The sequence below is a fragment of the Crinia signifera genome, chromosome 3 (assembly GCF_055691185.1).
Source record: "Crinia signifera chromosome 3, ASM5569118v1, whole genome shotgun sequence".
NCBI lineage: Eukaryota > Metazoa > Chordata > Amphibia > Anura > Myobatrachidae > Crinia > Crinia signifera.
The window spans coordinates 266,510,514-266,525,076 of NC_139219.1; the positions used below are offsets into that span (position 1 = coordinate 266,510,514).

Consider the following 14,563-nt stretch of genomic DNA (forward strand, 5'->3'; position numbering starts at 1 on the left):
CCCGACACCCCCCGCCCCTGGCAACCCCACTGGAAGGATGCTGTGGCCTGCCACTGCAATACCCGCCGCAACCCCCGTGTGGAGTGGCAGCACCCCTTCCCCCCGGGGAGCGGGCGAGCACCGGAGAAGCCCCCCTTGAACAATGCTTTGGCCTACCGCCGCAATGCCCGCAACCCCTCCGTGTTGAGCAGAACCCCCTCCCCCCCGGGGAGCGAAGGAGCGGGCAAGAACCGGAGCAACCCCCCACCCCCTCCCTGGAACGACGATGCGGACGCAATTTACTGTGTCTGTCGGCTCCTTCCTGTCTGTGCTGCCGCCGAGGAGAAGCAGCAGCCCTGACCCAGCACAGCAGAAGCCGCCAGCCTCCCGCCAGTGCTGTGTACAGGTGGGGACAGACTATAACCAACGCTGCCCTTTCAGACACCTCATTCATACTGTGATACACACCACACCTCAGCTAGCAATTATTATTATTATAAAAAAAAATTTGGGGGGGGGGGGGGGGGGGCAGACAATTTGCCTAGTGCAAAGAAGTCTTGCACCGGCCCTGATCGCATACTACAGTACATTATCAAGCTATATGTTTGACATATCCAACAAAAAGAAAGGTTTAAGAGTGTAAACGTAAAAGTACAAGGGGCATACGGAAAATGTGAGAATGTGGATTATCTATGGCATAACGTGCCAGATGGATTATGTCATTTTTATTTAAATGTCTCTGTGATTCCATGTAAGTGGGTAAAACCAAAAGGACTTTTCACAAGAGGATGTCTCAACATCCTAATTGATTGGCCTTAAATTGGGGTCAAACTGATGAACCGGTAGCGGCACACTTTTTGGCTATGGGCCATCAGGTTGCATCTCTTAAATACATGCTAATAGACTGGTTACCACCTCCCCTACGCGGTGGTGACAGAGGCCTCACGTTATTGAAGAAAGAGGCAAAATGGATCCATATGCTGGATATCGTGTCCCCACGGGGCTCGGTGGGTATAATCTAGAGATGTGCAGACTCGGATTCCGGAGATCCGAGCCCCCACAGACGTCATCATTCCGAGCCCGGTTCCGAGCAGCGCTCAGAGATTCCCGCCTGACTCGGGTCCATCCGCGTGGTCAGAACGTCATCTTCCGGCGCCTGATTTCGTGAGGCTTTAAAAGCGACTGCTGCGCCCGCTATCTTCACTCCAGTCTAGTAGTGGGTTGGGAGAGGGTGTGTTGGTGCTGCTGCTGGGACATAAACTTGAGCTTGACCTTGAACGCAATATTTTTTAATCGCTGGGGCTGTCTCTCAGTGCTGCTGTGTAGTCTAACTGTGTACTTGTAGTACTACTGTCTCCTCTGTGCGGTCTATCTCTGGTGTGCTGTGCTGTAATTATTTTATTCGCTGGGGCTGTCTCCCTCAGTGCTGCTGTGTACTCTGTTCTCCTCTCTGCTTAGGGTGGGATCTCCCTAGCAAGGAGGACAGTCTAACTGTGTACCTGTAGTACTACTGTCTCCTCTGTGCTAGGGCCTACCTCTGGTGCTGTGCTGTAATATATATTATATGAATAATTAATTATATTATATATAGCCCACTGGTGCTGCCTGCACTGAATCTGCCAGTATTATTTAGTTACTCAGTCCACTGTTGCCACTGGCAGTGCTACTGCCTATCTAGTGTACCTACCTAGTACATACTAGGCTGCTTTATCTAATTTAATTAAAAAATAATACTTGTGCTGTGTGGGACTGTAAAAAATAATTTCATGCTGCTGGTGCACTGATGTGTGCCACTGAGTGCCACTGCCAAGCAGTACCTGATAATAAAATGAATTATTATAAATTCTGCTGGTGCACTGCATAAAGCTACTGGTGGTGTGTAATATAACTACCTTTTGTGATGACCACTGGCAGTGCTACTGCCTGCCTGCCTGCCTACCTACCTATTAGTTTATTTTCTCTACCTACTAGGCTGCTATATTATTAATAATTAATTTAATGATATATAGTCCACTGGTGCTGCCTGCACTGAATACTGTGAATAGAGGTTGCCAGTATTATTTACTCAGTCCACTGTTGCCACTGGCAGTGTTACTGCCTAAGTGTACCTACCTAGTAGTACAACTACATACTAGGCTGCTATATCTAATTTAATTAAAAAATAATACTTGTGCTGTGTGGGACTGTAAAAAATAATTCCATGCTGCTGGTGCACTGACGTGTGCCACTGAGTGCCACTGCCAAGCAGTACCTAATAATAAAATTAATAATTATAAATTCTGCTGGTGCACAATACTAGTATTGCTGACGTATATACCTGTCTTGTGCCTAGTACTGTCTTATCTACCTGTCTGGTGCCTAGTACTGCCATATCTACCGTTTGGTCTGGGGCTCACTGCCTAATACTGGCGTATCTACCTGTCTGGTCTGGGCCTCACTGCCTAATACTGCCGTATCTACCTGTCTGGTCTGTGGCCCACTGCCTAATACTGCCGTATCTACCTGTCTGATCTGGGGCCCACTGCCTAATACTGTCGTATCCACTGTCTGGTGCCTAGTACTGCCGTATCTACCTGTCTGGTGCCTAGTACTGCCGTAACTACCTGTCTGGTCTGGGTCCCACTGCCTAATACTGCCGTATCTACCGCTGCAGTGTCACTCTTACATGAGCCACGTGTTTGTGCCGCACACTTGTGTGGCTTAGCATAGTTATCCAGCTACCTCAGTGCAACCTTTTGCCCTAAAAACAATATTGTAAGGTGTGAGGTGTTCAGAATAGACTGAAAATGAGTGGAAATGAATGTAAAGCCCCCCATACACGGTCCGTTAATCGGATCCGTTGTGTGCTTAAACAGCACACATTGTATCGGATCGCATCCCTTGTGCATGCTTTGTGCATGCACTATGATCCGATACGATATGTACCTAGTACAAAAAGTATGTGCAGCAGTTTTTATGCTTTTTTAACAAAAAAATCAGAACCCAAAACCCAAGAAATCCAAACACAAAACACTTAGGAGGTGTTTTGGCAAAACCCATTAGAACCCAAAACCCCAAGGTAATCAGAACCAAAAACCCAAAACCCGAAAATTGGCCGGTGCACATCCCTAGTATAATCATCGTAATATATTTTTTGAGTCAGTGTCAATACACAATTATGTGATTATACTGGAGCTGCATGTGCTCTTCACCTGATACCTGTACAAATTGTTTTTGTGGCTATATATATATAAGAGTCCAAAAGAACAGCACTCAGGAGGCAGTAGGTAACAAAAGATAAAGTCTGTATTCAAAGAACGAGCTTTCGGGGTGTGACCCCCTTCATCAGGTACAGACATATATATAGCAGGCGATTATACCGAACCCAACGGACTTAGCATCAGTTTGGAATAAGACTCAAAGTCGTTTCTTAACCAGCAACGTTTCGGGATTAATTTCCCGTCCTAAGGCTGTAGAAGTCTGTGTCTGTTGTTCTACAGCCTGAGTGTCACACGCAGCCGCGGCGGTGCGCGGCGGGCATATTACTCACCCATTCGCGCCCGCCGTTGGCTAGCGTGTAGTGGTCTCCGGGTCAGCGGGCAGCGGCAGTCTGGTGGGCAGCAGGCAGCGTGGGACGCCGACAGGTGTAGCAGTGTGTGCTGTAATGGCGCCGGGAGGCCGGCGCCGCCATCTTGGTTAAGGGCAAATAGCAGATTGGCCCAGGTCTGAGGTTTCCGCCCATACTGACCTGACAGCCAATGGCAGCCGCCCTCTTGGGATATAGGGGATCTGCCTAGGGCTGTTCAGTGTCAGTACAAAGAGTCTCCCGAGGCGTTCACAGCTCCCAGCTGACTCCGGCTCTCTGACTCACCTCTCCTGACCTTGGTGCCTTGCTCGTGCTCTGTGCTGGTCTAGGCTACTGCTTAACCCCATCGCTGCCAGTTCTCTCCACAGTCTGGCCTCTGCCTGTATCCCTGAGCTTCCTGGCCTAGCTCTTCAAGTCTCCTGCTTCCAAGCAATTCTGCAATCTTCATTTCATCATTCATCTTCTTCCAGTCTTCAAGGATCCTTCATTTACCATCAAGTACATTCTCTTTCCGGATCCTCTTATTCTTCAAGACCCCTGCCTGTCGTCCTGTGCTATTGAACTGTCATTATTCAAATGAACTTTCTTCTTCTAAAAGTGCCTTGCTGGCTCAAGTATTATTTACCACTAACTGCCACTTAAAGAAAGTATTCAAGTGTGTATTGTTTCCATTGATGAATTCTATTATTAAACCTGCACGATTTAATCCTTCCTCCTCTGGTCCGCCCTTCAGTTGTGACACTGAGGACCCCACTGTGTCAGTGTATCATTTTATGAAGCCCCCAGGAGTGCCACTGTACCGGTCTCTATCTTATCCCCCTGAGTGAAGCACCCGGGCAGTTGCGCTTTGTGTTTCCTGGAGTGCCAGTGAATGCCCACTTATATATATATATATAGACAGTTGGGTTCTCAGGTTGGCACTCTGGTTAAAGATAAAACTGGCCAGGCACATAATGTGGTTAATAGAAAGCACTTACCCCCTCGGAGAAAGGATTGGAGCCGGCACACGGTAGTAGGTGAAGAAAAAAAGGGTTTATTGCAATTACATCATTGCACAAAGAGACAGCTGCCGACCTGACAGCCGTTTCAACTGCATGTGAAACTGCTCACTGATGAAAACTGCTCACATGCAGTTGAAACAGCTGTCAGGTCGGCAGCTGTCTCTTTGTGCAATGATGTAATTGCAATAAACCCTTTTTTTATTCACCTACTACCGTGTGCTGGCTCCAATCCTTTCTGCGAGGAGGTAAGATGCTCTGTATACAAGATGCTGGGGGGGGGGGGCAGCGGCACAAGATGCTGGGGGGGCAGCGGCACTCAGAAATAAGGACAGGAGACAAGCGGTGTGGGTAACCGATGTTTCAAAAGCCCGCAGGCTTTTTTTTATCAAGGTGCTGTGGTGAGAACACTCACCACAGCACCTTGATAAAAAAAGCCTGCGGGCTTTTGAAACATTGGTTACCCACACCGCTTGTCTCCTGTCCTCATTTCTGAGTGCCGCCGCCCCCCCCAGCATCATATATATGCAGCGTGGAAACACACTCCTTGTTGCCTGATTATAGATGTGCCCAGGTGCCTTCCTCCTTTCAGCAGGTGTGATCCCGTTAACCATATACAATAACAAACCAGGCGGCACTCTAGGATACTTGCAAACAAAGTAAACCTCTAAAGGTTTATTGAAACTGACGGCAACGTTTTGGGGCTGCGCCCTTTTGTCAAACCATTTTTTTATTTTGGTAAATAGTGCTGCCTGGTTTGTTGTTTTTATATGTGTATATATATATATATATACAGTCCTGGGGCACAGCGATGGGCACAATTTTTTGCCCCGGGGTTCGCCAACCTCTATTTGGGAGAATGGGAGGAAGAGTGTATATATAGAAATAACTCCTTCGCAGCCAACATAACCCTGTACAGATGATATATCAATGATATTGTTCTAATTTGGTCAGGGTCTGAACAACTATTTGTAGAATTTGTTAAATACCTTCAGAATAATACGTATTATTTAAGCTTTACATATAAATTCGCTAGTACAAGTATTGTATTCTTGGATCTCACGTTAACCGCAAGGGAAGATTCTAAGGTAATTGACACTTGTACCTACATTAAACAAGTGGATAGTAACAACTATGTTGAATTTGATAGTTGCCATTTGAACAAATGGAAATCAAATTTACCATATTCCCAGATCCTCAAAGTGCAACGTAATTGTAGTACCATACAACAATTTGAAGAACGGGCCGAAATTTATTGTTTGCGCTTCAAAGAAAAAGGTTATCCGTCACAGTTAATTGAGGAGGCTAGAGATAGTTGCCGTAAAATGGATAGAAAATAAATTATACAGCATAAGCAAAAACAGAAAATAAAATATTTTGTTCGTTCATAACTCAATTTAATGCAAAAAGCAATGAAATAAGGAAAGTCTTGACAAAGCATTGGTCCATTAAAAAGATGGATCCAATACTGGGAGAAGTAGTTGGGATACGTCCATAATTGGTATTTAGGAGGGCAAAGACATTAAGAAACAAATTAGCCCCAAGTATGTTATCTATAGAAAATACTTCCAAAAATACAGTAGATTCCCATTCTATTATTCCATCATTACATTTTTTTTTTAATTGTGGTAAATGTAAGATGTGTCCGTACTATTTTATATATTTTTTTTTATTTTTAAATTAATATTGCACTTAAATATGCACTATTGTTTTGGAATTCCTATTATATATGTATTGGCACTTTAACTTATTATTATTCATATGTTGTGAATATATAGGCAATTGCACTTTAAATCATTTATAATTGTACAACACTTTTGTTGGTAAGCTGCTCAATCAGAGGTGTGTCATTCAGGTGCCAACAGGGAGGGGTAAATCTGGTTAGGAAAAAAAAAAAAACAGTTTGTATCCCAATTGCACACTGAATGAGAAAATAACTACATATTATTCAGATAATACAGAGATCTTGGTTGCATATATCTGCAGATATAGGGCTAAGCCCCCAGGCCGTGCGTCAAGGCCTCTCTGTCACTGGGGGTCCCTAATACTGGGTATGGGTCTGGGGTGTGGGCCCCCAACATGCCGACACAGGCTGAGTACTCCAGGGCAGCACACAAATGAAAATTAGTAAGGGTTAATAAGAAGCACATAAGTGCTATGTAGGGAAGTGAAGGTGGGATTAAAATACAAAATATATACAATGTGATAGGAAAAATAAGAGTTAATAAAGTGTTAGGGTGTGCTGACCTGGAGCAGACCAGCCCTACCAACACAGGGGGAACCACATTCAAAAACCCATCCCATAAGCAATAACATATATGTCTGGGCTTAATAGCCCAGTGTAAGGCCACATGATAATGGCTTATAACGTCTGAGAGCCAGCTTACCTGGAGATACCCCTGGCTTCTCCAATGGCACTCAGGTGTCAGCAATCCCTCCTAATGCTGACCCATCTATGCCGCTCAACTGCACAACACTTTTGTTGGTAAGCTGCTCAATCAGAGGTGTGTCATTCAGGTGCCAACAGGGAGGGGTAAATCTGGTTAGGAAAAAAAAAAAAAACAGTTTGTATCCCAATTGCACACTGAATGAGAAAATAACTACATATTATTCAGATAATACAGAGATCTTGGTTGCATATATCTGCAGATATAGGGCTAAGCCCCCAGGCCGTGCGTCAAGGCCTCTCTGTCACTGGGGGTCCCTAATACTGGGTATGGGTCTGGGGTGTGGGCCCCCAACATGCCGACACAGGCTGAGTACTCCAGGGCAGCACACAAATGAAAATTAGTAAGGGTTAATAAGAAGCACATAAGTGCTATGTAGGGAAGTGAAGGTGGGATTAAAATACAAAATATATACAATGTGATAGGAAAAATAAGAGTTAATAAAGTGTTAGGGTGTGCTGACCTGGAGCAGACCAGCCCTACCAACACAGGGGGAACCACATTCAAAAACCCATCCCATAAGCAATAACATATATGTCTGGGCTTAATAGCCCAGTGTAAGGCCACATGATAATGGCTTATAACGTCTGAGAGCCAGCTTACCTGGAGATACCCCTGGCTTCTCCAATGGCACTCAGGTGTCAGCAATCCCTCCTAATGCTGACCCATCTATGCCGCTCAACTGCACAACACTTTTGTTGGTAAGCTGCTCAATCAGAGGTGTGTCATTCAGGTGCCAACAGGGAGGGGTAAATCTGGTTAGGAAAAAAAAAAACAGTTTGTATCCCAATTGCACACTGAATGAGAAAATAACTACATATTATTCAGATAATACAGAGATCTTGGTTGCATATATCTGCAGATATAGGGCTAAGCCCCCAGGCCGTGCGTCAAGGCCTCTCTGTCACTGGGGGTCCCTAATACTGGGTATGGGTCTGGGGTGTGGGCCCCCAACATGCCGACACAGGCTGAGTACTCCAGGGCAGCACACAAATGAAAATTAGTAAGGGTTAATAAGAAGCACATAAGTGCTATGTAGGGAAGTGAAGGTGGGATTAAAATACAAAATATATACAATGTGATAGGAAAAATAAGAGTTAATAAAGTGTTAGGGTGTGCTGACCTGGAGCAGACCAGCCCTACCAACACAGGGGGAACCACATTCAAAAACCCATCCCATAAGCAATAACATATATGTCTGGGCTTAATAGCCCAGTGTAAGGCCACATGATAATGGCTTATAACGTCTGAGAGCCAGCTTACCTGGAGATACCCCTGGCTTCTCCAATGGCACTCAGGTGTCAGCAATCCCTCCTAATGCTGACCCATCTATGCCGCTCAACTGCACAACACTTTTGTTGGTAAGCTGCTCAATCAGAGGTGTGTCATTCAGGTGCCAACAGGGAGGGGTAAATCTGGTTAGGAAAAAAAAAAACAGTTTGTATCCCAATTGCACACTGAATGAGAAAATAACTACATATTATTCAGATAATACAGAGATCTTGGTTGCATATATCTGCAGATATAGGGCTAAGCCCCCAGGCCGTGCGTCAAGGCCTCTCTGTCACTGGGGGTCCCTAATACTGGGTATGGGTCTGGGGTGTGGGCCCCCAACATGCCGACACAGGCTGAGTACTCCAGGGCAGCACACAAATGAAAATTAGTAAGGGTTAATAAGAAGCACATAAGTGCTATGTAGGGAAGTGAAGGTGGGATTAAAATACAAAATATATACAATGTGATAGGAAAAATAAGAGTTAATAAAGTGTTAGGGTGTGCTGACCTGGAGCAGACCAGCCCTACCAACACAGGGGGAACCACATTCAAAAACCCATCCCATAAGCAATAACATATATGTCTGGGCTTAATAGCCCAGTGTAAGGCCACATGATAATGGCTTATAACGTCTGAGAGCCAGCTTACCTGGAGATACCCCTGGCTTCTCCAATGGCACTCAGGTGTCAGCAATCCCTCCTAATGCTGACCCATCTATGCCGCTCAACTGCACAACACTTTTGTTGGTAAGCTGCTCAATCAGAGGTGTGTCATTCAGGTGCCAACAGGGAGGGGTAAATCTGGTTAGGAAAAAAAAAAACAGTTTGTATCCCAATTGCACACTGAATGAGAAAATAACTACATATTATTCAGATAATACAGAGATCTTGGTTGCATATATCTGCAGATATAGGGCTAAGCCCCCAGGCCGTGCGTCAAGGCCTCTCTGTCACTGGGGGTCCCTAATACTGGGTATGGGTCTGGGGTGTGGGCCCCCAACATGCCGACACAGGCTGAGTACTCCAGGGCAGCACACAAATGAAAATTAGTAAGGGTTAATAAGAAGCACATAAGTGCTATGTAGGGAAGTGAAGGTGGGATTAAAATACAAAATATATACAATGTGATAGGAAAAATAAGAGTTAATAAAGTGTTAGGGTGTGCTGACCTGGAGCAGACCAGCCCTACCAACACAGGGGGAACCACATTCAAAAACCCATCCCATAAGCAATAACATATATGTCTGGGCTTAATAGCCCAGTGTAAGGCCACATGATAATGGCTTATAACGTCTGAGAGCCAGCTTACCTGGAGATACCCCTGGCTTCTCCAATGGCACTCAGGTGTCAGCAATCCCTCCTAATGCTGACCCATCTATGCCGCTCAACTGCACAACACTTTTGTTGGTAAGCTGCTCAATCAGAGGTGTGTCATTCAGGTGCCAACAGGGAGGGGTAAATCTGGTTAGGAAAAAAAAAAACAGTTTGTATCCCAATTGCACACTGAATGAGAAAATAACTACATATTATTCAGATAATACAGAGATCTTGGTTGCATATATCTGCAGATATAGGGCTAAGCCCCCAGGCCGTGCGTCAAGGCCTCTCTGTCACTGGGGGTCCCTAATACTGGGTATGGGTCTGGGGTGTGGGCCCCCAACATGCCGACACAGGCTGAGTACTCCAGGGCAGCACACAAATGAAAATTAGTAAGGGTTAATAAGAAGCACATAAGTGCTATGTAGGGAAGTGAAGGTGGGATTAAAATACAAAATATATACAATGTGATAGGAAAAATAAGAGTTAATAAAGTGTTAGGGTGTGCTGACCTGGAGCAGACCAGCCCTACCAACACAGGGGGAACCACATTCAAAAACCCATCCCATAAGCAATAACATATATGTCTGGGCTTAATAGCCCAGTGTAAGGCCACATGATAATGGCTTATAACGTCTGAGAGCCAGCTTACCTGGAGATACCCCTGGCTTCTCCAATGGCACTCAGGTGTCAGCAATCCCTCCTAATGCTGACCCATCTATGCCGCTCAACTGCACAACACTTTTGTTGGTAAGCTGCTCAATCAGAGGTGTGTCATTCAGGTGCCAACAGGGAGGGGTAAATCTGGTTAGGAAAAAAAAAAACAGTTTGTATCCCAATTGCACACTGAATGAGAAAATAACTACATATTATTCAGATAATACAGAGATCTTGGTTGCATATATCTGCAGATATAGGGCTAAGCCCCCAGGCCGTGCGTCAAGGCCTCTCTGTCACTGGGGGTCCCTAATACTGGGTATGGGTCTGGGGTGTGGGCCCCCAACATGCCGACACAGGCTGAGTACTCCAGGGCAGCACACAAATGAAAATTAGTAAGGGTTAATAAGAAGCACATAAGTGCTATGTAGGGAAGTGAAGGTGGGATTAAAATACAAAATATATACAATGTGATAGGAAAAATAAGAGTTAATAAAGTGTTAGGGTGTGCTGACCTGGAGCAGACCAGCCCTACCAACACAGGGGGAACCACATTCAAAAACCCATCCCATAAGCAATAACATATATGTCTGGGCTTAATAGCCCAGTGTAAGGCCACATGATAATGGCTTATAACGTCTGAGAGCCAGCTTACCTGGAGATACCCCTGGCTTCTCCAATGGCACTCAGGTGTCAGCAATCCCTCCTAATGCTGACCCATCTATGCCGCTCAACTGCACAACACTTTTGTTGGTAAGCTGCTCAATCAGAGGTGTGTCATTCAGGTGCCAACAGGGAGGGGTAAATCTGGTTAGGAAAAAAAAAAACAGTTTGTATCCCAATTGCACACTGAATGAGAAAATAACTACATATTATTCAGATAATACAGAGATCTTGGTTGCATATATCTGCAGATATAGGGCTAAGCCCCCAGGCCGTGCGTCAAGGCCTCTCTGTCACTGGGGGTCCCTAATACTGGGTATGGGTCTGGGGTGTGGGCCCCCAACATGCCGAAACAGGCTGAGTACTCCAGGGCAGCACACAAATGAAAATTAGTAAGGGTTAATAAGAAGCACATAAGTGCTATGTAGGGAAGTGAAGGTGGGATTAAAATACAAAATATATACAATGTGATAGGAAAAATAAGAGTTAATAAAGTGTTAGGGTGTGCTGACCTGGAGCAGACCAGCCCTACCAACACAGGGGGAACCACATTCAAAAACCCATCCCATAAGCAATAACATATATGTCTGGGCTTAATAGCCCAGTGTAAGGCCACATGATAATGGCTTATAACGTCTGAGAGCCAGCTTACCTGGAGATACCCCTGGCTTCTCCAATGGCACTCAGGTGTCAGCAATCCCTCCTAATGCTGACCCATCTATGCCGCTCAACTGCACAACACTTTTGTTGGTAAGCTGCTCAATCAGAGGTGTGTCATTCAGGTGCCAACAGGGAGGGGTAAATCTGGTTAGGAAAAAAAAAAACAGTTTGTATCCCAATTGCACACTGAATGAGAAAATAACTACATATTATTCAGATAATACAGAGATCTTGGTTGCATATATCTGCAGATATAGGGCTAAGCCCCCAGGCCGTGCGTCAAGGCCTCTCTGTCACTGGGGGTCCCTAATACTGGGTATGGGTCTGGGGTGTGGGCCCCCAACATGCCGACACAGGCTGAGTACTCCAGGGCAGCACACAAATGAAAATTAGTAAGGGTTAATAAGAAGCACATAAGTGCTATGTAGGGAAGTGAAGGTGGGATTAAAATACAAAATATATACAATGTGATAGGAAAAATAAGAGTTAATAAAGTGTTAGGGTGTGCTGACCTGGAGCAGACCAGCCCTACCAACACAGGGGGAACCACATTCAAAAACCCATCCCATAAGCAATAACATATATGTCTGGGCTTAATAGCCCAGTGTAAGGCCACATGATAATGGCTTATAACGTCTGAGAGCCAGCTTACCTGGAGATACCCCTGGCTTCTCCAATGGCACTCAGGTGTCAGCAATCCCTCCTAATGCTGACCCATCTATGCCGCTCAACTGCACAACACTTTTGTTGGTAAGCTGCTCAATCAGAGGTGTGTCATTCAGGTGCCAACAGGGAGGGGTAAATCTGGTTAGGAAAAAAAAAAACAGTTTGTATCCCAATTGCACACTGAATGAGAAAATAACTACATATTATTCAGATAATACAGAGATCTTGGTTGCATATATCTGCAGATATAGGGCTAAGCCCCCAGGCCGTGCGTCAAGGCCTCTCTGTCACTGGGGGTCCCTAATACTGGGTATGGGTCTGGGGTGTGGGCCCCCAACATGCCGTGGCCTTACACTGGGCTATTAAGCCCAGACATATATGTTATTGCTTATGGGATGGGTTTTTGAATGTGGTTCCCCCTGTGTTGGTAGGGCTGGTCTGCTCCAGGTCAGCACACCCTAACACTTTATTAACTCTTATTTTTCCTATCACATTGTATATATTTTGTATTTTAATCCCACCTTCACTTCCCTACATAGCACTTATGTGCTTCTTATTAACCCTTACTAATTTTCATTTGTGTGCTGCCCTGGAGTACTCAGCCTGTGTCGGCATGTTGGGGGCCCACACCCCAGACCCATACCCAGTATTAGGGACCCCCAGTGACAGAGAGGCCTTGACGCACGGCCTGGGGGCTTAGCCCTATATCTGCAGATATATGCAACCAAGATCTCTGTATTATCTGAATAATATGTAGTTATTTTCTCATTCAGTGTGCAATTGGGATACAAACTGTTTTTTTTTTTCCTAACCAGATTTACCCCTCCCTGTTGGCACCTGAATGACACACCTCTGATTGAGCAGCTTACCAACAAAAGTGTTGTGCAGTTGAGCGGCATAGATGGGTCAGCATTAGGAGGGATTGCTGACACCTGAGTGCCATTGGAGAAGCCAGGGGTATCTCCAGGTAAGCTGGCTCTCAGACGTTATAAGCCATTATCATGTGGCCTTACACTGGGCTATTAAGCCCAGACATATATGTTATTGCTTATGGGATGGGTTTTTGAATGTGGTTCCCCCTGTGTTGGTAGGGCTGGTCTGCTCCAGGTCAGCACACCCTAACACTTTATTAACTCTTATTTTTCCTATCACATTGTATATATTTTGTATTTTAATCCCACCTTCACTTCCCTACATAGCACTTATGTGCTTCTTATTAACCCTTACTAATTTTCATTTGTGTGCTGCCCTGGAGTACTCAGCCTGTGTCGGCATGTTGGGGGCCCACACCCCAGACCCATACCCAGTATTAGGGACCCCCAGTGACAGAGAGGCCTTGACGCACGGCCTGGGGGCTTAGCCCTATATCTGCAGATATATGCAACCAAGATCTCTGTATTATCTGAATAATATGTAGTTATTTTCTCATTCAGTGTGCAATTGGGATACAAACTGTTTTTTTTTTTCCTAACCAGATTTACCCCTCCCTGTTGGCACCTGAATGACACACCTCTGATTGAGCAGCTTACCAACAAAAGTGTTGTGCAGTTGAGCGGCATAGATGGGTCAGCATTAGGAGGGATTGCTGACACCTGAGTGCCATTGGAGAAGCCAGGGGTATCTCCAGGTAAGCTGGCTCTCAGACGTTATAAGCCATTATCATGTGGCCTTACACTGGGCTATTAAGCCCAGACATATATGTTATTGCTTATGGGATGGGTTTTTGAATGTGGTTCCCCCTGTGTTGGTAGGGCTGGTCTGCTCCAGGTCAGCACACCCTAACACTTTATTAACTCTTATTTTTCCTATCACATTGTATATATTTTGTATTTTAATCCCACCTTCACTTCCCTACATAGCACTTATGTGCTTCTTATTAACCCTTACTAATTTTCATTTGTGTGCTGCCCTGGAGTACTCAGCCTGTGTCGGCATGTTGGGGGCCCACACCCCAGACCCATACCCAGTATTAGGGACCCCCAGTGACAGAGAGGCCTTGACGCACGGCCTGGGGGCTTAGCCCTATATCTGCAGATATATGCAACCAAGATCTCTGTATTATCTGAATAATATGTAGTTATTTTCTCATTCAGTGTGCAATTGGGATACAAACTGTTTTTTTTTTTCCTAACCAGATTTACCCCTCCCTGTTGGCACCTGAATGACACACCTCTGATTGAGCAGCTTACCAACAAAAGTGTTGTGCAGTTGAGCGGCATAGATGGGTCAGCATTAGGAGGGATTGCTGACACCTGAGTGCCATTGGAGAAGCCAGGGGTATCTCCAGGTAAGCTGGCTCTCAGACGTTATAAGCCATTATCATGTGGCCTTACACTG

General features: G+C 45.3%; 1 protein-coding gene across 1 annotated transcript in view; it reads right to left on the bottom strand.

Annotated features, from left to right (window-relative positions):
• Positions 1–14,563, bottom strand: part of LOC146062719 (phospholipid scramblase family member 5-like) — a 71,192-nt gene that overhangs the window by 34,442 nt on the left and 22,187 nt on the right. The gene's annotated exons all lie outside the window — the stretch shown is intronic.